The 22,732-nt window shown below is 56.0% G+C and overlaps 1 protein-coding gene across 1 annotated transcript in view; it reads left to right on the top strand.

The window, feature by feature from the left end:
* LOC108556016 (U-actitoxin-Avd12b-like) overlaps nt 1-22,732 on the top strand; it is a 60,005-nt gene that overhangs the window by 2,548 nt on the left and 34,725 nt on the right. Inside the window, exon 2 of the mRNA XM_017911924.1 lies at nt 18,811-18,953. The gene's annotated coding sequence lies outside the window, so the exon portion shown is untranslated. The remainder of the gene's footprint in view (nt 1-18,810; nt 18,954-22,732) is intronic.

The raw sequence follows: 22,732 nt of genomic DNA, 5'->3' as shown, positions 1-22,732 counted from the left end.
ATCCGTTTCTACCGGCGTCTTCGAGTCGCGGCGTTTCTTCCACGGCTCCGCGAGAGGAAATTCCAGCCGAGACGTCGATAGGAAGGTAGGGTACAAAAGGAGCCGGCAAAAAGGGCGGAGAGAAAACAGAGGGCGACGCTGAAAGGAGCGGCGACGCTGCCTCGCGACATTAATTTTCCGCGGGCATTCAATTAACTTGAAAGCCTCCGACGCGGCTCAAAATTACGCGTCAATCGAATTAACCGATAAACAAGATTCGCGGCTGGCGAGGCTGGAACTCGCCTACCACGCGAGACCGTCGAACGGAAAGGGAACGAGGCGAGCTCGAAGGAATCTCTCCCTTTTACCGTCAGAGACGCCGCGACGTCGAAAGGAAACGCGAGTTCGCCGATGACGAGTCGCGGAATTGCTCTCGGATTTCGCGGACGACGTCTCGTGATCGAAATTAATTCTACCGGTGCCCGGGTGTCGATGCAGGACGGACGACTGGCGGAAACCGGGCCGATATCCGGCGTCTGACGAATTAATATTAACGATTAATCGCGGGAGAGAATCGGCGGTCGCTGGCCGTCCAGCGGGAAGACGAATACGCGCGCGTTCCGCGTTGAAGTTTGATCAATGCCGACGGTTGCGGCTGGCAATTATTCCGAAATTATCACGTTCGTGCGTCGTCGTTACGTACAACCGTGTTCCTGGGCGTTTATTATCCGGCCGGCAGTAGTTATCTCGCTAATTTGTCATCCGTAAGTACCGGCGGGGTGAGCGGGCTGACAAAAGTGCACCGTCGCGTAAGAGCCCTTATCGAGAGTGCTTCCGCGCGACGTTCTTTGCGTCCCCTCGCTCGTAAATTAAGCGGGTAAATGTTATAATTACGAGTCGCGCGCTTCGCACTCGCGCGTCGCGCTCAAAGGACCAGAATCGCGGACTCTGCGTTCCGCAAACACGCTAACCGCGCCGATCTTCTCGTATTCTTCCGTCTTTCTTTCCCTCCGTTTTCCTCTCCATTCCGCGGCGAGGTTTTCTCGCAAACGCGGCACTCTCGACTCTCGTATCGCGAAGGAAATCGGCAAGGTTGGAGGAACTCGGGTTATCCCGCTCTCGCACGGAGGCCTTTCATTTGCTCGTCGCCGACAGGTGTATCGCTATCGAATTTCCATCGATCCGGTGGACACCAGTCTAGCCGGAGTTATCCGACGCGGCGTGCAAGCTATTACGTGATTGCAGGTTTGCAAAACGTATTCCGGCTCTCTCCGTTTTCCCAACGTCTACCTTGGACACGTCGGCTTCCTTTGAATCCAGCCCGATCAAATCGCCGCTGCCGCGTCTCGGCAACGCGAGAAATTAATAGAACCACGGCTCTTATAATTTCCGTCGGCCGTTGCGTCACGCCGGACCGATAGAGCGGACGGGGATCGGGACCGTTCCGCGCGGCTGCGAATCGACCAAAGTTCCACCGCGGTGTCGAGGATATCCCGTAACGTTGTACCGCGCGATAAGTCGACCGTAAAGACCAACCCTAAACGAGATTAGACCGCTGGTTTTACGATTCGTCTAGCGAACCGTCCCCCCTCTTGCCCAACATCACCGACCCCTCGCGATTCCATATCCGCGCTGCTCGCTGTCAAATCGATCGTTTATGGCACCCGATCCCGTTCCGTTACTCGTGGTCCGATTTGCACCGATTTTCTTCGTCGTCGCGGCGATGCGAAGACGCTGGGTCGCGGAACTATCCGGAATTTCAACGCAAGTGTAATTTCTCTCGCGTAAAAATGGCGACAAGTCGCGCGAGGATCTGGTACCCGCGAGTAAATCGTGGTGTAACGGTGGCGCGTTCGGTTCGAGGGGCGTACGAGTGCATGCTCGCGTTTCTCCCGTTTTCCACTCACAAATCTCCCCGACGACCATTGAACGTGCCTCTTACCTCCGAAACGGAACCACCCCCGGAAGGTCTTAACCCGAGCAAGCGGCGCTCGTTGCGCCGGAACCGTTCGTACTAGCTCGGTCTGGCTGTACGTGCTACCCGAGCAGGAAAGATTGCCAGCAATAAAATGTTAATAGGTTAACGAGCGGCAACCGGATCCTCTCGGGGACTCTGCAAACAGAGCCCTCTTGCATCTTTTGCTCGCTCGCTTTCTCTTTCTTTCCGCCTTTCTCCGCTCTTCGTTACGCTGATTCACCTTCGCCTTGTAAACTCGCGGCTAATGAAAATTGATAAATCAGCCGGAGCCGGTGCTCGCCGTGAAGGGTTAGACGCGCGAGAACCTTTTCCTCGCGAAGGATTCGAGTAATTATCCGGCGTCGCGTTGGTCGCGATTTTCCCTTAAGAAGGGGCGAGACGAAGACGCGTTCGAAGCGGAAATTTCGAGCTTCTTTCTCGCGTGTATTTGTTCCGGGTAACAAAGCGGTGAAGCGAGCTCGCCACCGCGAAGCCACGCGAGGAGGTGGGATCGTTTTATGTCCCAATTTGCAGGAATTCATTTACATCCGAATGAATAATGGGCCAACGACGACGCGGCACTTTCCGGCCTAATGCTAATTAATTTCACGACCTATCGATTATTCTTTTGTTGCCCGGCTAGGAGCGAAACGCCCCGCGGCTCGCCGTTCTTTGCCCTATCGATTCGTCGCCGAACGTGTCCCTGGCGGCCCTGTCGCTGCAAAGCGTAACGTAAAAGCTCGTGTCGTCGTTAATTGCGAAAGGACGGAATTTCTAGCCGATCGAAACGCCCCGTCCTTTGTCACTTTCCACCACTTACATTCCACTTGGTAAACGAACTCGAGGACCCTTCGAATACCCCCAACGATTCCTGCTTTTAACGCTTAATCCTCCTCTCTGCGGCCTCTCTCGCTCTTTCAAACCGTGTCGATATTTACGCGCAAACAAACGGGACGCCCGCCGATCCGATAAACGAGAAAACGGTGACGTAAAACCAAAGGACGCGTCCACCCGACGGAGTAAATCGAGGAGGGGAATACTCGAAACGAAAGAATCCTGTGAAATCTCCCGTCTGGGGGGAAGTAACCACGGCGACGAACGAGAAGCACTCGTCTGTCGCGGAAAGAAACACGTTCGATCCGTGTCTGACCATGCACGCGCCTCTTCCACTCGCGGTTCCTCCACGCGGTCGATGCTGCGTCCTGTGGCTGACGCGGGGGACTAACGGGATTGCCCGAAATTTCTATACATCGGGAAGAAGAAGTGTCGTTAAGAAGTTGCGGCAAAGTGTCTCGTTGCCCGCGAGAGTGGATAAATTTGATCGCGGGGCGGCTGAAAAAGTATCAAAAATTCGCGCACTCGAAGGCGAGTGGCTGTCTCCGCCGCCAGCAGCGGCGCCGGTAAACAAAGCGGCAAAGTCAACAGGATTTTTAACAGGCAATTTAGAGTTCGCGCGGGGACCATTATCCCGGAGACGCGACGATCTTTATGCGCGTCGCGCTTCGTTATAAACACTTTTCAACGGCGGGATCCTAGAAAGCGTGGCAATCATAAAGTTTATCCCACCGCCTGCCGTCAACTTGCCTCCGATGTCGTCCGCTCGCTCGCCGATAAAAAAGGATCGTAGACTCTGGCATTTGCATACGCGGCCAAAACTATCTCGCATTTCTGTCGATAAATATACTTCCGGGCCGCAGAGTTTATCCGGGATCAGCAGCCGGCCAGGTCGAATGCAGATTTACGCAAAATAGGATTCTCGCTCGGCCCTGCGCCCGCTCGAAACAGGGTGCGGCGTTTTCTCGCCGGTTTTCAATTTCGATTAAGTCTCCGTCGCTAACGAAAAACCCCAGGCTACCGGGGGCCGTTAACGCTCGCCAACTTTTATAATAATCGGAAAGAAAATGGAGCCCCGTCGACTCTCGTTCGCCGTCCGGCGTTTCAATTTTACAGCGCGCGATTTCGCTCGCTTTTCATTTCGGACAGGGGAATCGCGCGAGCGTCCAGGGTTTAAAAGCTCGGCTTCTCGTTTCGCGAACGCGCGTGTATAATTTATCCGAGGACCAGTTCCTCGAGTTCTCGTTTTGCCCGTTGACAGGCGCCGGTCTTTGCCGCCATTGCATAATCGAATATTCGCCTCCGCGCGTGTCCTCGCGTGTTCGAACCTCGTGTTCATCGTTCTCCGTTTTACCATCGTCCGAATGATTATTCCCTCTTTGTCCGCCGAATGATTACTCTCGCGAAGCTCGTCCTTCAACTAACGAATCCCCGGCACGCATTTTTCCACGTCGAGCAATAAAACGCGCGTTGTGCCCGTTTACCGGTGGTAAAGCGTTTATGGAGAACGCCGGGGTGGAAAAAACGGGGGTGACCAAACGAACAACGCGATTCGCTGAGCCGCACGGCAGCGGTTACTTTTAAAACGGGAACCCTTGGACCGTGGAAAATTCCGCCACGCATTCCATTAAAAAGCCTTCGAGCGAGCGGCTCGGTCGATGGAAATCGCTGGAAAATTCGGCGTCGATCGTCAATCGCGGGGATCCCTTTGTCCGTCCCTTTGTCGTTTCTCTTGCGCGTGGCGCGAGCGTTATCGACGAGTCGGGTGTTAATATCCGCGGTTACGGTTATTAATATTAGCGGCAACCGAAGCGGTAATGGCATCGGCGCGTATTATCGCTGTATTCTTATCGTTAACGCCATTGCCGCCACGCCACACGGGCGCCAGCGTGATGCAATTAATGCACCCGCGCATCGGATACCCGTTCATCCTCGTTCCTGTCCACCATGCGATACAGGCTTTACCTCTGCGAGCCACCTCTGGCTCTCCCCTTAAGACGGTATTCTAGTCTACGGGGCAATTTTTTGGGTGCTATTTGAAATTTTTTTTTTTTTAAGAGCTGGTTGCTACTAGAAGGAGATTCGTGAACGTTTCCCATTTATAAAATTTCCAGACTTTTCGATAGTATCCCCGTCCAGGACAGGGCTCGCTTTTCCTTTCATCCCTTCTAGCACTACCGCCGCAACGAAGATACCTGTGACACGACGACTGTTAACAATCGTAGGGGATTTCTTTTATTCGACAGATATTATTTGGCGTGGTTGAAATCGTTACTCGAAATTACACCCCGATCTCCGTTTCTCTAAATGTAACTATCCAGGGATACGAGATAAAAAGTTTTAACTTTTGGTGTCATGTCGCTCTTTGATACGAATTTTCCCGCGTGAGATCCCGTTCAAAAAGCATGTCGCAACCGCGTTAAACAAGGAACGCCCGACGATGAAAGCGGATCAAGGAGCGGAAGCTAGAGACTAGGCAGAGAGTATCGGAAAGGACGTGTCTTAGATTTACTTTTTCATCCTTCTCCTCTTCCTCCATTACGATAGTACATCGTCTTTAATTTCCCTTTAGCCGGTAGTAAATATATCTTAGAGTCAAATGGTCTTTCTCCTCTGCCAGTGCAAATCCTCCGCGTTACTAACAATCCTCGTACGCTGGGTAACGCGATCCGTTCGGAAGCTGTTCCTGCGAGTAGCGCGACGTGGAAGAAGGAACATTTCATCCCGGAAAAGATGTACGCGCCACTCATCCGCGGATGAACTCGTTCGCGTGGTTCGTTACGGCGTAGGATCCAGCAACGTCGTTTCCGCTGGTGGAAACGAGGAAGAGCGAGTTTATAACAGGGGCGATTATTGCTCGCGAGGAGGATCCTCGTCGCCTTAGCCGGCACGAGTGCACAAAGGACGTAAAGTGCGTATTCTGGCAATTTTGCGCGTATGCGCGAAATAAAGCGGCGCAAGCACTCGGCCCCGCGCCCCGCTGCTCTGCCACTCGCGAGCTTCTCCCCGCGACAAGTGACAGGTAACTTTTAAACGAGCCCGGAATACGAGTGCAGTAAAAATACTCGCGGAAGGTAGCACGAGCGCGACGAACAAACGGCGGACTCGCGCTGCCTATTATTTCGCGAATCTCGTTCCTCCGTGTCTGCGCGGCTCTGCACGCGCTCGAAATTTTCCGCTCGTCTGCCGGTGAAACCCTTTCCGTTCTCGGAAAAAGTTGCTCAAACGCCGCGCGGAGATGGCCAAGTATCCGTTACCGACGTTCCTCGCCTACCCCTTTGATCCGCGAATTCGAGCAGTCGCTTTAGAGCACCGTTTATACCTCGTCACCGATTATACGTTGCACTCGCTCGAGGTTGGCCAAAGGCAGCCTCGAAACTCGCTGCCTGATCGCCAAGTGCGAGCGCGCAGTGTGCACGCAAGAGTAACGAGAGAAGAATTTTTCCCAGAGTTTTATCTTCGATCGGAGCGGAATCGAGCGGAATCGGAGGACGCTCGAGGCGTTCCTGACGCAGAGGCATTAGCTGCGTGAGGTACGCGCCAGGCATAGCCAGCGAGATCGTCGGTAGTTATTAAGTAAACGGTGAAAGAGCGGCTGCGAAGCGAAGCGAAATCCGTAATGAATTGGGAAAGCACGAGACTGCCGGAGATTAATACGTCTCCGTCGTTAAGTATTAACGGGAGAAACGGACTTGCCGCGTTATTTCGGATTATTTGCGCGTATAAATTCGTGGCTCCTCCTCCGCTCGTCGTCCTGCGCGCCTAGCTACTCGCGGAAACTCGTTACATTGTTAACGGACATTCGGTCGTGGAGAAGTTCCCGCTGATCCGCGAAACTTGCGCCAATTCTCCAGCAGATGCTTCGAACCGTTCGGCATCGCGAACGATCCATCGATCGCGAGATTCACTCGTCCTCTCCGCGTTCCTCGTCCCGCGATATTTCTCCACGGCGACCCACGACGACGACGACGACGACGAGTTGGTCCGCGCGGAAGTTGGACAACGGGGACGGTCGGTGAAAGGGTCGATTTAAGGAATTTTCCGGAAGCGAACACCGGGGCGGAAGTTTCCTCGATCGAGGTCGAAATAGCCCGTAAGCCGACGGGGTGCGCGGTGCCATTGGTTAAAAAAATTCTTCTCCCAAGGGAGGCACTTTAAGGGCGGCTCTTTTGGCGAGCGTCTGCCCGGTCACTGCCAGGGGATTACTGCGGCTGAAAAAGCGCGGAACAATCGCGCGTGTGGGAGGGCGGGGAATCGTGGCCGGGTAGGAGAAAAAGGGGGAAAAAAGTATCGCGGCCACTGAATCGAGCAAACTGGCAAAGGAAAAAGAACGAACCGCCCCCACCGACGTTGCTGCCAGGAGGAACGAAATTAACGACTAAACGAGCGGGCCGCTCGCGCGTGTACCCGCTGCATCTCCGCTACCGGATGAAACAAACGTACTTTCGGGGGATAACTGTGACCGACCGACAAGCTTCCGGTAACTTTGCTCGTGTCCTGGACCACGGCCAAACACGATTAAGTCGCCGCGCGCTCCTCCTTCGGGGCAGGGGAAAAGAAAGAAAAAAAAGAAAGGAAGAAAAGATGGCTCGGAGCGGAGACGTTGGAAGAAGAGGCCGATACCTGAGAGATGCGCAAGGTGTTCCTCCTCTGTTCCCGACGATGCAGCATCCGCGGCGTCGGCCATCGCGTGCTCTCTTCGCCCTTCTTCGCCCTTCTTCGCCCTTCTTCACCCTCCTCCGGTTCGTTCGTTGTTGCAATCGCAACGCCGGTTGGACGTTGTCCAATGACAGTGGCATATCGGCCAGTTTACCCTGCCGGAATCGTCCAGGTGGAAAACGAGGTTGGACCGCGGCGAACGCGACGAGGGTAAAAGCCGAAGGAAGGAAGGGTTGGGGCAGAGGGTGGCAGGGCGAAATCAACTGGCGATTTTCCACGGTCGATTCGCAACGGTACGGGGCCAGCTTACCGCGGTACCCTTCGGCTCGATTCAAATATTTATAGATTCCTCGGAGGGGAAAATGTATCGACTGACCGATCGCCGGAGCGTGCCGGAAACGCGCGAGGCGCGCCCTTCGCTCGAGGCTCGACTAATCCCCAGGAAACGAGGGCGAAACCTAGCTTCGTTCCGGTGCAATTAACCCTTCGCATCCTTGGAATATTTATGAAAGGACGTCTGGAAACTTTGCCCGTTTTCTGCCCCTAAAACAGAGCCTTACGGTTTTTCTTGCAGCTGCTCCACCGGCTGAATCGAATCTTCCATTCGCGAAGAGACTTCGAAATTACGCCCTGAAAACCAGCCAATCGTCCTCTCAACGGTATTAGCAGTTCACGGGGGAAGTAACGAGCTGGAAACAAAAGCAACGAGAGAGGTCGGAACGCTTTCTCCCCGCCGTTACTACCGGGAATATACAATCCGCTCGCGGCAATTAGTAACGATTAATTAAGAATATTCGTGCCGTTCCGCTCGCACGGGTTGCTTCCTTTAAAGACCCCGGGCGGCGAGCGTAATGGAACCTGCACGAAATTTCGGCGCGCGGAGGAACACGGAGCTTGCTCGCCGAGCGGAAAGAGGGAGCGTCCCGGGCCGCGTTTAGATAGTCACGGGAGGTCGAACTGGAGGTCGGTGCGCCTTTGTGCACGGCGAATTAATAATTAATTAAAACTGATGGGCGTTCGTGGGCAAAGTGGAGGCGCGAAGCTTCTCGAAACGCCCGACGCGCTCCCCTTCGCGGCCGTGCGATGGTTATACCACGAACGATAGGCCAACTACGAACCGCCATTTTTGCTCCGTCGTTCTCGCTTTGTTTCGCGTCCTTTCGTTACACGGCAGCCGCGGGGGTGCGCGGGGAGCGGGCAGGGGACCGTGGCCCGGCAAATTAATCGTTAATTACGATCCCCCTCCTCCTCCTCCTCCCCTCCCGGTGACCCGCGCTTTACCGTTTTGCCCGGTTAATTGGTTCCACGGGACCGTTTCCCGTTCGTCATCGAGAATCGATAATATCGTTTATCGCGCGTTTCCTTTTTCTACGCGCGACGCCCCGCGTGACTTTGTCGACCGGCAATTCGGGAACGCGTTTACGCGCTGCAAGAATTGCATTCCGCTCGTCGGAAGTCGCCGTTTTCGCCGCGTTCGATTCGCCCGCCGAGCTTCGCAAAAATCGATCCCGCCGGCCGGAGCCGAGAGAGAGAGATAGAGAGAGAGAGAGAGAGAGAGGGCCGGGCCTAGCACGCTCGAGAAAATCGAGCCAGACGCGAGACCGGCGAATCGAATTACCGACCCAGCTGTAACGCGTTAGTTCATAATTTAACGATCTTCCCGCAGGGACACGATCCACGATCGGCGACGCACCGACGCGATCCGCCCGTGGAAATCGGCCGATATCGCGCGGATTTTCCGAGGAAAGAAGGCCGCGCAGTGGCAGTGTCAAAGGCAGAGACGCGAAAGCCGCGAGGATATAAATTTACCGCGGCCTAAGGTTCTTACTCACGCATTTCTAAGCGATGTCTCGCTAGCCGGCCGCACCCCGTGCCCAGACTCAACCCCCGATCCTCCCTCTGCCTCGTTTTTCGCGCGCGTGTCCGTATTTATTTAGATTCAGCGGCAAGGTCCAGCATCTCCGTCCTCTCCGTTGATGACTCACAGCCGAGCATGTCGGACGACGAGAAGAAATTCTCATCCGCGGAGAGAGAGAGAGAGAGAGAGAGGAGCGAGAGAGACGCGATTCGGCGCGCTTGCCAAGACTACTCTGCTTAGATTTAAATCGGTCCGTTCGAACCTCGCGTATCCTCTCTCCTTCTCTGCCTCCCTTGCCCCTAGAACCATCGATCCTCCAGAAATATCCTGACGAATCGCGGATGAACTCGAAGGAAACCTCCCCTTTCCGAACTTTCCAAAACTATTAAAAGATGCCGTGAAAAAGGTAGGCGTTCCTTTCGATAACTCGCCGGGGGTGCGGGCGGGGAGGGCGGAGCGTTTCCGAGGCGTTAAATAACGGATGAAAGAATGCGGCAGGGGTGAAGCGGCGTTTTCCACCCTCGCGCAGGGCGGTGGGAAATTCTAAAATTATCGAGGCCGAGAGGCCACTCTGGCCGTTGGAGAAGGAAACCCTGCGAGAGGATCCATCGACGAAAGATCGGGCCGGATGAGCGAGGGCACGGTAGCTGCTTTTGTCTCGACGGGATTCGAGGGCGATACGGCGACTTTGAAGTCGGAACCCGGGTCCGAAAACCGCTCCGCGACGAGATATCTCCTCGTCTTTCCCCGGATCGAGCACCGGGAAATTTCGATCGAATTAATCTCGCCGGGTCGCTTACGATACGCACTCCGCTCTGTCGAGAGGACGCCGCGCGCGAGACGGGGCGGAAGAGGGAGAAAAAGAAGGGAGGGACGCGGGAACAAAGAGCAATCGTGGTGATGGTGGTGATGGTGGTGGTGGTGGTTAGAAGGAAAGAGAAAAGCGGGACGAAAGGTCGCGAAACTAAATTTCGCGATGAAAGGGGGCAGTGGATCCGAGTGAAACCATCCTCCTGAAACGATCCCGGAGCGCGGAGGTAAAGAAAGCGGAAGTGGTCGCTGGGAGTAACTTTGCGAAGTGGGAAGCTGGACGAGGCGGAAGTCGAAGGTGGTCTAGAAAGAGGAGAGAAGGAAACGGAGCAGGGTGGAAGAAGAAAGGTGGCAAAGATGCGGGTGTGTAACACGCGATATATAGACACACTCGGAGAGGGAAAAAGGAAGAGAGAGAGAGAGAGAGAGAGAGAGAGAGAGAGAGGGCCTGCGAGCGGCTCGATGGTTAGGCGAGATTAGGGGCGCGGGCAGGCGGATACGAGCGAGCGCTCGAAAGCTCTCCAGAGGACTTCACCGTGGGCCACTTCATCCTCGCTAAGTTCTATACCGGATTCTTCGGCTTCTTTTCTTCGCGAACGCCCCAAACGGCCAGCCGTCGGACTTTCGAGCCAAGACCTTTGTTCCGATATCTCTACCGTCGCCGACCGAAATCGTTTGACCTTTTTCCAGTCGATACCGGGCACGACCCGGCCTCTGCGCCCCGACGTCGTTCGATGCGATCGCGCGGAACTCTCGCGCGGAGAATTCGCCGCGCGGAAATAGAAAGGAGCTTTCCCTCGTTCGCTTGCGAACACGGAGCCGAGACGGAGCGAAAATAATTTCGGTCGAGGAGCGTCGAGGAGCTTCGAGGAGCGTCGCGGTTTATTTTCCGGACGGGAAAGGTCACGCGTTGCGGTAGCGCGATCCGGAGACCCTTTGACCGAGGTGGGACGAGAGACGGCGACAACGCGGATACGGAGTGAAAAGATGGGTGAAAAATGCATGCGGAGGGTGAAACGGTAATGGGGTGGGCCGCGGAAAGCGTTACTTTCGCGAGACGTTTGGCCTGAAAGCGGCAAGCGGGTTACGGCTGGAGCCGTGCGGGAGACGAGCGATCGCGCGATGGAAGCGGCGGGAAAGGGAATTGGAAATTAAAGCGAGCGACCTGAGGCCGATGGGTACGGTATCGTGGAAAGAAACGGAGATATCGAGTGGCGAGGGAAGCGAGTGCCGGGAGCCCGGCCAGGGGATGAGATTAAAATAAAACGAGCCACGTCTTTACGGCGACGCTTTATTTCTACGGTTGTTTAACGCGCCGGATAAATCAGCGACAGCGACACCGGACTAAACTGTTTTACATAAACGACACGCTCTATTCGTCTCGCTCTGGTAATTTATCGCGTCGTCGGGGGGATATTATTTTCGATGTCCAGATCGTCGTGGAACTCCGACGTCGCGATCGCACGATGGAAACGCGTCTGGTGGGCGTTCCGCGGTCGGACGAAGAACCGGATGATGGGAGCGTGGTGGTCGGTGGCGGAAGGTAAGGGGAGAAAGGGTGAAAAGCTGGCACGCGGGAAGCAACAGTCGTTTTTACAAAGTCCAAGCACCGTGCCATTCTACTCGCCGTCTCGCTCCTCGCCCGTTCTTCCTCGCTCGGTTTTCCCCGCTTGTTCCGTTCGTGTCGCGAGTCTGAATGGTGGCAGCAGTGGCATTGATGGGTCACGGTATTTATAACCGAGCGAGCGTGCGAACGGCACCGCCTTTGACTACCTGCGCTTACGCGGAAGCTGTACGAGTCTCCGATATTTCGTTCAGCTCGCGCTACGCTCGCGACGCCATAAATCCCAGCTGTTTTCCGCGACGCTGCTCCGCGCTGTCCGAAAGAGGCGTTCGTCTTCGCCGCGCAGGGCTCGCGAGAAGGATCCTCGAAAGACCGCATTCACGGGGAGTTTATCGGGAAAAGTTGCTCGGGGGTGAATTTATAATATTAACGCCGGTATTTACGCGCTCGCGGCAGCTGCGGGTAAAATTCGCGGTGCCACAATTCCGGCGGCGATGCGAAAAGTTTGCAACAACGATAGATACCTGCGAGCGAGTGGAAACGACGCGGCTCGCAGCGTCGATCATCGGAGACGTTTTATCGCGACCGGCGTAGCACGCGGTCGGAACTCGTGGAAATTTCGTCTCCCGCGGCGGTCGGAATTCCGCGTGATATGCTCGGGAAAATCCGTACGGCTTAACGAGCTGCCACGACGAGAGTTGAAATCCCGGCGAGACCGGATCCGGACTATTTCTCAGGAACAGAGTCCGCCGGGACTCGGCGGCCGTCGGAGTTTTCCTTCTGTTCGAGGATTCAGCCCGGCCTTCCGGTCCCTCCTAGATGTTCGCTGATCACTGAAACTCGCCGGAATTACGGCATCGTTAACGCGCGCCGCTCGTTTCGCGTTAATGTTCCCCGTTGGATTAAAATTACAACTAACGATAGGAGGTTGAACGCGAGAATCGAGTCGGCTCGAGTTACTTCTCGCGAGCAGCCGCAGCTGGTCCGCAACGCCCCCCAGTTACGACGAGATCGAACCACCACCCCCGTGTTGGCGAGTTGCAATTGCAGGGAAATTCGCGAGAGGGTTATCGGGATGGCGGAGCGACATCAGGAAGAAACAGCGGGATGACCGAAGCGCGAAAACTCGCTCGGCTGCGAACCGAGCACTACGGCACTGAGCTGTCCCGACTAAAATTAGACGGTACGCTCGGAGTCTCGTCGGGGACTACCGAGAAGCGTCGCGTTGTCTGGCCATCGTTATTCGTATCTCGCTAACGTAACTGATTCGTTAAATCAGCCGCCGGTAACTTCCAGACGACACACGGACGTAATTCGATACCGTGCGTCGCCCACGAAAATCTACCGAAATTGCTTCGTTCGTGCGACCATGATCGTCGTCACCGGGGCTACGTCATCCGGCTACGTCACCGGGTCGAAAGGAATTCGCGTCGACCATAAGTCAGACGCGCGCGCGTTCCACCGATCGCGTCGTCTCGCTCCCTCTCTCCCCCCTCGCTATTCGCTCACCCTGTCTCGCCAGATTTCTGCGCCGCGTTTCTACGCTCTTTCCTCCGTCGAGATGCTTCGCCGGTCTCCGGCCCACGGCTCCCTCTTTCCGCCGAGCAATCTTTTGGCTACTCGTACCGACAGCTCGCGAAGACCGTCGGAGCGGAACGGCGAGACTCGCGGAGCGAGGAGAGAAAAGAGCGGAAAAAGGAGCGGATAATAGAAAGGAAAGCCTTATCGGACGTCCTCGAAAGGCGGTTCGCGTCGATGTCCGCGATAGGGAACGCGGCGCTTGCAGTCGCCTCTCGATACAATCGTGCCCGGAAGAATTTCGTGGAAGAACGGTGACTGGGACGGGGTGACGCGGCGTTGGACGAGGAAAGAAAAACGGCGATGAAAGACGGAAAGAGAGCAGGCCGTGTGCCGTTCAACCGGCAGAAGCACTAACGCAGCGAGCCAGCCGGCCAAAAGAAAACCATTAACCGCTTGCACGGGATGGAAGAAAAACACAAGGGCCAAGAGGGGAGGGGGCGAAGAAAGCGCGCTTCCCTCTTGCTCCCTTTCCGCGCGTATCTCTTTTTCACCCCTGCCACCGTGCTCGTGCACGACATGCCGTTTCCATTACAAGACTGATAGTCCTCCGGGCTCTGGCCGGTCGCCCCGGCGTTCGCCATTAGGAATCCATTCTACCCCGTTGGTCAATCGGATCGCCGCGTTCGAGCAGCCGAACGCACGGATTCCGGCGCGAGGAGTCGTCGCGACGCCGAGTCTCGCGATGCCTGCCCGGAACGGGGATCCGCGTGTCTCTCGCGATTACCTTTCAAACGAGCGGAACAGCCCCGTGACGAGGAAAAAGCTGGGACCGTGAAATCCCAGGGCGCGCGCCATTCTTATTCGCGAGAATGCTCAGGTGAGCGGGATTTCCTGACAAATTCTCTCCGCCTCTTTTTCCACCCGGCCCTCGTCCCCGTTGCGACGTCGCGCTCAGGCGCCCCCCCCCCCTTGGGCGAGGGTGACGGGGTGCAAAAAAGGACGGGACGAGGGAGAGAGGGCGGAGGACAGAGCAGGCAAATTAAGCGTAATACCCGCATGGCGGCGACGTCTCGGCGAGACGACGCGGACGAGACGCCTGGCAGAGATTACTCTGGATATAATCCGGAATAGAAAGTCACTTTGTCTCCGAGGGAGTATCCTGCACCGGTTAATTGGCTTTACAGCGCCTTTGGTCCCGTCGATTTCTCCGCCTCGGAACGATTAAACGAAACGCGCGCCGCGTGTTTTCCGCGTGGTACGCGATAATCCGAGGGAATTGTACGAGAGAGGCGAGCGGAGGAGCGTGGGAAATAACGAGGCGCGAGCGTTATCCGCGACGCGATGGCGGCGAGCGGCAGGGTGGCCGAAATAAGGGCGGAAAAACGGGCGAAGGCGGAATTCGTATTAAACACGGCTCGGAATAGGTTGGCCGAACGAGCGTTGATAACGCGGTCAGCGGGGACGCGGCGCCTAACGCGACGGTCTAAATCTGGCGGAACGTTAATAAACGAAAGGTGCACCGTGGGACGTGTCGCGGAAATGAATTTCCGTGCGAGAGTCTGGCAATAATCGCGCTAGAGACGCTCGTAACGTCGCGCGGAACGAGCCACGTCCGGCTTCGGTTTTATCGTGGCTGGTGGAACAAGCTGGGTAGTTAGCCGTGAATTCCGCGCGGAGGTAAGCGGGCGTAGCGGCACCTGGCGCGCCCGCTGGATCGGGTATAAACGAGTCCAGTCGATCTCGGGGATCAACGTCGAATTAACGCACTCGCAAATAATCGGCGATCGCGACGAGCTCCGTTCCAAGCCTGTCAGATCGTCCAGCGATCATTCCGGCGAGCGTTATTGCCGTCGGCAAGATTTATGGACCGAACCGACGCGAATTCGGTCCGCTCGTTACGCGATCGACGGGAAAATACGAGGGGGAGAAAGCGCGTGCGGGATACCTTGGCCAAGCAGCTACGGGAGCAGCGTTATTCGCCGCCGTAGCGATACAGCGATTGTAAGTCAGGATGAGACGCGTTATTGAAACGTTAAGGGGAAGTTACGGGCATTCTTGGCGCGTTGCTACTTATCTCGCGGGGAAAGACGAGTGCCTCCATTCACTTAGGATCATCGTAAAATCCATTCTTAAGGCGGTCAGGCCTGCTAAGCCGCCGAGTTACCGCCTAATCTTGCCACCAGTGGCACGGCTCCGCGTGGAATATCCAAGTTGCCCGTAATCGAATGCCTGCCGTGCTTCTGCGAGTTGCTCCAACCGGAGAACCGATCGACGGAGTCGCGCTGCCGGAAGTTCCTCCGCGTCCCCTAATTTCCGCGTTCGCCGCGACGTCGAAGTTTTCCCGATCTACGCGTTACCACCGAACCAACGACTTTGCCCCTGTCGCGGAAAAATCACGCCGCCTCGGAGGGTAATTACGAGAAGCTTCGGCACGGCACGCATCGGAACGCGCAGGAGTTGGCGGAAGCTTATCTCCGCGGGGAAAGTTGGCGAGGGAATTTGCAGCTTGCATCGGCGGCGGCCTTGGGCTCGGGAAACGGCGCGCCGCGACGCACAGAGACGGCATACGCCGGCGATTCGCCTGGGCCGGTCGTTAGAAAATCCTCGTGGATCGATTCTCTTTGGAGCGCGCGAAAGGGGTTCGCGGAGGGGTGGTGATGGCGGCGCGGCCGAGGGAGGAGGATCGGCAGGCTAACCGGCCGCAAAAACGTAACGAGATGAAAGGAGAGCGCGAAAGACGGACCGAGTCATGAACGAGGTGGAATACATAAATAGAAATCTCGGTTTATCTCTCTCCATCTGGCCGTGCCTCCAGCTCTCCTTCTTCCCCTTCCTCCGACCCTCTTCCCTCCTCCCAGCTTCCATCCCGTTCTCCGTCGCGGCGCGCGAATACTCCTGGAAACGCTTCTTCTCGCTCGCTCGCGGTGGCATATATACGCGCCTACTAACCGGAGAGTGGCGGTAGTCTAGACGGAGTGTCGATTTTTGCCGCGGCACCAAATTAGAAACCCTTCCCTGCTGGATCCATCGCGGTTCCACCGCCTCTCGCACCCCTCCAGCCTCGCCTCTCTTTTTTTCTCCTTTCCCGTGTCCGTCGCTCCAGACTCTCTCTCTCTCTCTCTCGCTTCTCTTCCTCGTCCTGCCCCTCTCCTGCCCCTACGCTCCGCTCCTCGCCCGCCGTTTCTCTCGTTCTCGGTGTATCTCCGTATCTCGTGAACGCGCGCATGTGAAATCGCTTAAAGGGGATGAACAGACGACGACGACGACGACGACGACGACGACGAGTCGTGGCCCTTGGCTCTCGTTCCACTCGTGCAAATATTTTCGCTCCGTCCCGCGACTTTCGCCGGTCCAAAGGACGCCCGGCACCTGGACGCCGGTGAAAAATCTCCTATCCGATCGATCTCTGCTCCCTCTCGCTCGAGCGAACAACGTTCTCGTCCGATCGAATTCGCGGCTAGTCGGTCGATACATCGAAATGACGATAAGATGTATCGCGGGATGGAAAACGAGAATCACGCACAGCAAATTCGAGCTGCTGAATGCAAAACATCGGTGATCTCGCATTCATCCGCGGGCATCGGCCGCGCAGCGTGCATACATTTATGTAAACACGCGTAGGGGTGGCCGGAGAGGCCCGTGAAAGTACGGTATCGCATAAAAGGCGCATAAAGGTGGAGCATAAAGGGAAAAAGTTGAAGTTAATCCAGGGGCCGCGCAAATTGTGTTCGCGCCGCACTGCTCTTCGCTTTCATTACCTTTAACTCCCCTCTCGGCCTGTTTTAGCTTCCACCTGAGATGGCAATTACCCCGACCCCCGATCCGTTTCGGCGATCTCTCGATTCTCTCGTCGCGCTTCGATCCGCCCAAACGAGCCGGCGAATTAAAACTTCCCGCTCCGCGAAATCTCGCTGAAATCTCGCTGAAATCTCGCCGGAAAGCAAGTTCGTTTCTCTCTCCGCGAAAAGCGGATCGACCGATCGATCGTAGCACGAGAGGGTAGAAATTTAGGAGACGCGACGAAGGAAACGTCGATCCCACCGCCGCGATTAAGGGATTATTCCGCGAGTGTTGGCGGCGCAACGGGCACGGAAATTGCGTTCGATTTGCGCGAATTCGCGTGCGCGTTTCGTTAATCATCGCTGCAGCTGAAATGCCGGAATTAGTCGCAAGTGGCGCTATCCGTTTTATCCTATCTCGGTTTCAAAATTGCGCCAGCCAAGCTTGAAAAGCAATTCGAAATGACAGCTCCTCTAAGCCACGTCGCGGCTTTCGATCGACGACGGATTACGGCGCGAGCTTGTGCGGCGTTCGCGTCGATTAACCGCCGAAAAGCTTACGGGATATCCTTCCGTATTTCGAGCCGATATTTCGTCGAGGTCCAGCGAGGGTGGCCGAGGCTTGCCGGGGTGAAAATTGCCAGACGCCTTTAGCCCGACGTCGGAGCGGGGAAGAAAGCAGCGACAGCGTCGGCCAAAGTCCAAGATCCACCCTTGAAATTGTATCCGGTTGCGGATTCCAGCCGACCGTGGATTTACGATCAAGCTTCTCTTCTCCTCGGTCCGTTAACCCTCGGACGTGGACTCGCTGGATTGCGACGTGATACAAGGCCATCGGGAAACTGCTGCGACAAGTGGAAGGGTCGAGACAGAGGGCCATCCCGGCGCCGGTTGAATCGCGTCCAATTTAAGCAGCCGTCTCAGGGTGACCTCGCGCTGGGCCTCGCGATCGCAAGTGCCAAGCTTCGCGTTGCTCCCCGACCGTTCGACCTTGCCTCCTTCCGGCTTCCCACATCCGACGAGCAACCCTTAACCGACTTGGACGGACTCTGCCGATTGCCAGCGACTCGGCTGTGCCGATCGAGGCAGCTGCGTGCCATCATTCGATCGATAGCTGGCACTCTCTTCCGTTCGTTGATTCGTCGGCTGGTCGGCGAATAGGACGAAAAGGACGACGAGGAGTGGAGCTTATGGAGAAAGTCGGATCCAGGTCTGCCATTTGATGCTCGTTCACGAGGGAGCAGCACGGTGTGCGGAAAGTTGGCGCGAAGAGCGACTCGGATACGTTTGATCGGGCGAATTGGGCAACATCCGGGGTAAAATAAGGGCGAAATCGCGGCCCGCGTCGATCGTTATCGATATATTTGCGTTACGGGGGAATTCCGGCGGCAGTAATCCGCAGCGTTCGAAAAGTTATTAAATTTGCCGGCGTCTCGAGGGCAAGTTCGAGAGCTCCTCGGTAGAAGTTTCGGCTTCTTCATACGGAAAAACGAGTTTTCCCGGATAGAGAAGTCCAGAAATTTCAGACCGCTCTAAACCTCGCGGAAGCTCGCAGGCGAGGGTATTCGGATCCTCGGGAGCGCAGGCAAAACTTCCTGTTTGCCCGAACTTTGCGGAATCTTCTCCTGGGACTCGAGGGAGGCTACGCGAGCCAGGCCCGCCTCGAGATTCGTGTACTCCGCCGAAAGATAATAAACGAACTAATCCGCTATCTGGCCGCGTTTCCATTGAATATCACGAGAGCAAACGATTATCGCAAATCCCGTCTCGATAGTGTAAACTTTGCTTTTATATAGGCACACACAGGCGCTCCCGAAAGTCTAATGAAGATCACGTTATCTGTTCGCAGGCGGAGATCGAAAGTGGTGATATCCTCCGCGAAGCCCGAGGACAGCGGCAGATACGAGTGCGTAGCCGAGAGTACTTCCGGTCATCGGGCCTCACTCGCGGCCCAGCTTCTAGTCGCTCACGATACGAGAATTCCGGAAACCAGTGAGTATCCACGCATCTTTCCTTACAGAACAGCCACCTCTCTTGTCCCGCTTGTCGCACTCACGCGCGCTTTCATCGTCCGAGATTCCGCTCGTGTGTGGACGCTCGTCCCCCCTTGGAGTTCTACACGATATCTTCGTGGTATCTTCGTGGTTGGTAACCCCTTGATCGTGGTACTACGATAGGCTAGTAGTCTTCTATCGAAGAACGAAAGGAAAAAGGAAGGGGGACGTGCGTGAAGCTTTTCTAACAGGCCCTGCCTTAGACGGAGGGCGATACTTAGATAACGTAGGAACCTCTGTTTAAGGGAAGTCGAGGATTCGTCGAGGATTTGCGAGAAAGTCCTCGAACCTCCTCGAAGTTGGAATCCATCTAGCGGCGAGGATGAGAATGATGGTCGCTACGCGTATATTTCGTTTCCGCGCGATGAGAATGGATTCGAGACGCGTGTACGCGTCGCTCGCCGCGTTCGTCTCATTAATAAAAATACTCGAGAAACGCGGTATTCTAGCGCCCTTAAAAACAGCACGGCTTCGTTATTCGAGCGTCGATGATCGATACAAAAACGGCCAGAGGAACGCTCGGGGAACAAAGCGAACGGGAGACGCGTTTTTGTTCGACCACCGGCTGGATTTCCGGCGATCGATCGATCGGCGAACACCTGCCGATACATCGCCGCGCGTTTCAGTTTTTCCTCGTTGTCGTCATAACTCCGACGGTGCGTGCAACCGCCGCGGAATCACCATTGAATCCGCGAAAAAATAGCGGCGCGCGTTATACGCGCAGCGGGTCGCGACTTCGCGATACACTGCCTGGTTGCCTGCGACATTTCGATAACCCCATTGTCGTCGTGAAAATCATTTTTCTTCCCTTTTTTCTCTCGTTTTTCTCTCGTTTTTCTCTATTTCTGGTCCAATGCCGCCGCCAAAGGGAGTATAAAAGGTTACGGGAAATCCTTTGATCTGCCTCGAGTCGCGACGAGCCGGTTAAACATCGCGCGAGCGGAAAGGGCGGCCACGCGCGATTCTCGCGCCGCGTCGGGGACAATTTCGCGATACTCGCGCGTGCGGCACGGAGAGAAATAGGAAAACTCGGTCAGGACGTCTGGAACGGAAGGATAATCGATTCTCCACGGGAGAGAGGGAGTATCGGTTCACGGACGGCGCGGTCATTACGGTCGACGTAGCATCGTGTAAAGATGCGGCCACGATGTGCATAAACGTCTGAAAGAGTTCGCATCGGAGCTTATCGATCGGCAGCCGGCTAGACCTCGAGCGGAAGGGCCGCGGCGCGGAACGTTAGTTTATGGGTTTTCATAATACCTGCAACATTTGGCAAACGCTTTTCGCCGGCGTATTTATGCCGGCCGAGAAAAGTGCAGCCGCCGCGGATACAGTCGGACGGGAAAAACGCGGTGCTCGACCGCGTAACTCAGGTTACAGCTCGCGCAATTTCGACCGCGATCCCGGCTCGATTCGAGGGAATCGGCGTCGTTCGAACGAGAATTTCCATGCCGGGTAATATCGCGGGAACGAAATCGAGCGGATCGAGAGTCCGCGTGGGTACAGCAGACGCTGCCTCGCGATCGGACGAACGAGGAGGCAGACGACGAAACGGATATTCCGGGGGTAAAGATGGGCGCAAAGAGGCGTTGCAGAAGTGGGCCAGTGGAGACGTAGGTGATAAAGCAAGGATTAAGCACCCGATGCGATAATGCCTGCGCAGTCCGGCGGTTGCAGCGAGGCCGGGAAAGCTTGCGGTTCACCGCCACCGTGGGGCTGCTAGCTCGTATGACGGACAAAGGGCGACAATTACAACCCTGCCAGCTACGTCAGGGTTTCATATAGCTCTGAACTACCCGATGGCACGGGTCAGCTGCCCGTTTTGGCGTACACGCGCGTACACTCGAGCGGCCAGTAAATCCCGCAACGATGGAACGCTGTCCCGATTCTCGCGGAATTTCTCCGCATTTTCCCAAAACAAGCGACGCGTGCAACGCTGGGACAAAGGATCGATTCGCGGAACGACTACCCGTGCGAGGCTCGTCGCCAAAGTCGCAAAGACACCGAGCGGACACGATCGCGGGAACGTGCCACGGCGAACGGTCATCCCGCGCGTTTTTATTCGCACCAATGCCGCTCTCGAGGGCGTTCCGACGACGCGGCCGTGACTTCCGCTCCCCCGTTGGTTGGCTGCTCGATTGCGGTAACAGATTGCGGTAATGTTTATAAGCCTAGAGTTACTCGAAAGGGCGAACCGCGCTAGCTAGACTGCAATAACATTTACCACAAACTTTTACTACGGCTCGAATGCTACGGCCCTGCTCCCCTGGCCCGAGTGCTCTCTCCGCCGCACTATGTTTTAACAATTGCCGTTGCAGTCGCAATGGCACGCTTTACTACCGCCGAGGTGTAACTCGATACAATAACGCGCGTTCCGCGTCGTTTAGCCGGGGGAAAGAGCCGACTTACGCCAGCCGCCGTTGTTCTCCGCCACCTTCGCGGGATCGATTAAATTATGCACCGAGAGCAGCTCGGTTGCTCCACCGACCGCCGAATCCGAGGCAATCGCTGCTCGACCGGTTAGCCGTTCATCGATAAGCTCGCGACGTATCGCGGAAGACGCGGAGCCGAGGCTTCGTGCTCAAGTTTCGCGCGAGAAATCCTCGAGCGGTCAAATACCCGGAGCGAAGGGTGAGTGGCGAGGCCAGGAAAAAGCGGAGAGTTTCTTTTGTGCCGCGCGCGCGAATGCACGCGTCAGCGTGGCCAGAAAGCACGGAGCTGTAAAAACTCGAGACGGGGGGCGGCAATTTATCTGCTCGCGCGTGCAACATTGCCGGCCTGGAGGGTCCTCGAAGCCGATATCTTCCGTGGCGATTCTCTGGCGCGAACGAGGACTTTCGTCCACTCGAAACTCGCGGGTGTCACGAGGAATTGTCGCGCGAGGGGGCGAGACGGGGACAGGAATCCTTAGGACGAAGAGGACGCGGCTAATGACTCCGGTTAAATACCGATACGCCGGATAACGATAACGGAGCGAGGCGGAGAAAGATCCGGCGCCGGAGGAAGACTTAAGTCCGCTTAATGCTCTCGAAGGTGAAGAGACGAGAAACAGAGACAATTAGGAGGCGAAGCAGGGGCGGCGAAACGTCGAAATAGAAACAATTACGAGCGGAAGGTAAACCCTTCTTCGTGGAGCCTCGCGGATGCTACGGGCGACAGCGATAGCCATACCCCGGCGTCGTGTTGTCTTTCCGGGCATTGTTTCCCTCGCAGGCGCCAAGCCGAGGCGCAGTGTCGCAGATATAGAGCTCATCGTTCTTACGGAATTAATTAAAAGCGGACCAATCGACTTCGCTCTCGTCCCGAATTACCGCCGAGTCGAGGACGTCGCCGCGCTCCTCGAATTTCTTCCCACCCCGCGAGTCCACTCGGACGTTAAATTTTACGAGAACTTTCGAGACCGTGTGGCAGCTTCGCCACGTCGTCGTCGAACGCCAGGGTGAAAAATTCGAGACGGTCGAACGGCGGTCGGTGATAAGCGGTAAGCGTCGCGTGGCGAATAAAGTCTCGTGGAGGGTTGGTTACGCGCGATATTGTCTCGCGACGCGAAGATGCTACACCCCTTGCTGCAAACTCGAAAACTTGTCGCGCGATTTCTCCAGGCCTGTCGTCGCGACGACGAATAAACAACCGTCCTCGACGGAGCGGAGCGGCACACGCGCCGTCTGACTATATGTCGCTCATACTACTTGCTCCTACTACTTGCCAGTCCTGGCG

The sequence above is a fragment of the Eufriesea mexicana genome, unplaced genomic scaffold (assembly GCF_001483705.2).
Source record: "Eufriesea mexicana isolate 0111107269 unplaced genomic scaffold, ASM148370v2 scaffold294, whole genome shotgun sequence".
NCBI lineage: Eukaryota > Metazoa > Arthropoda > Insecta > Hymenoptera > Apidae > Eufriesea > Eufriesea mexicana.
Note: the sequence above shows the minus strand (reverse complement) of the source record. Positions and strands in the feature narration are given on the sequence as shown.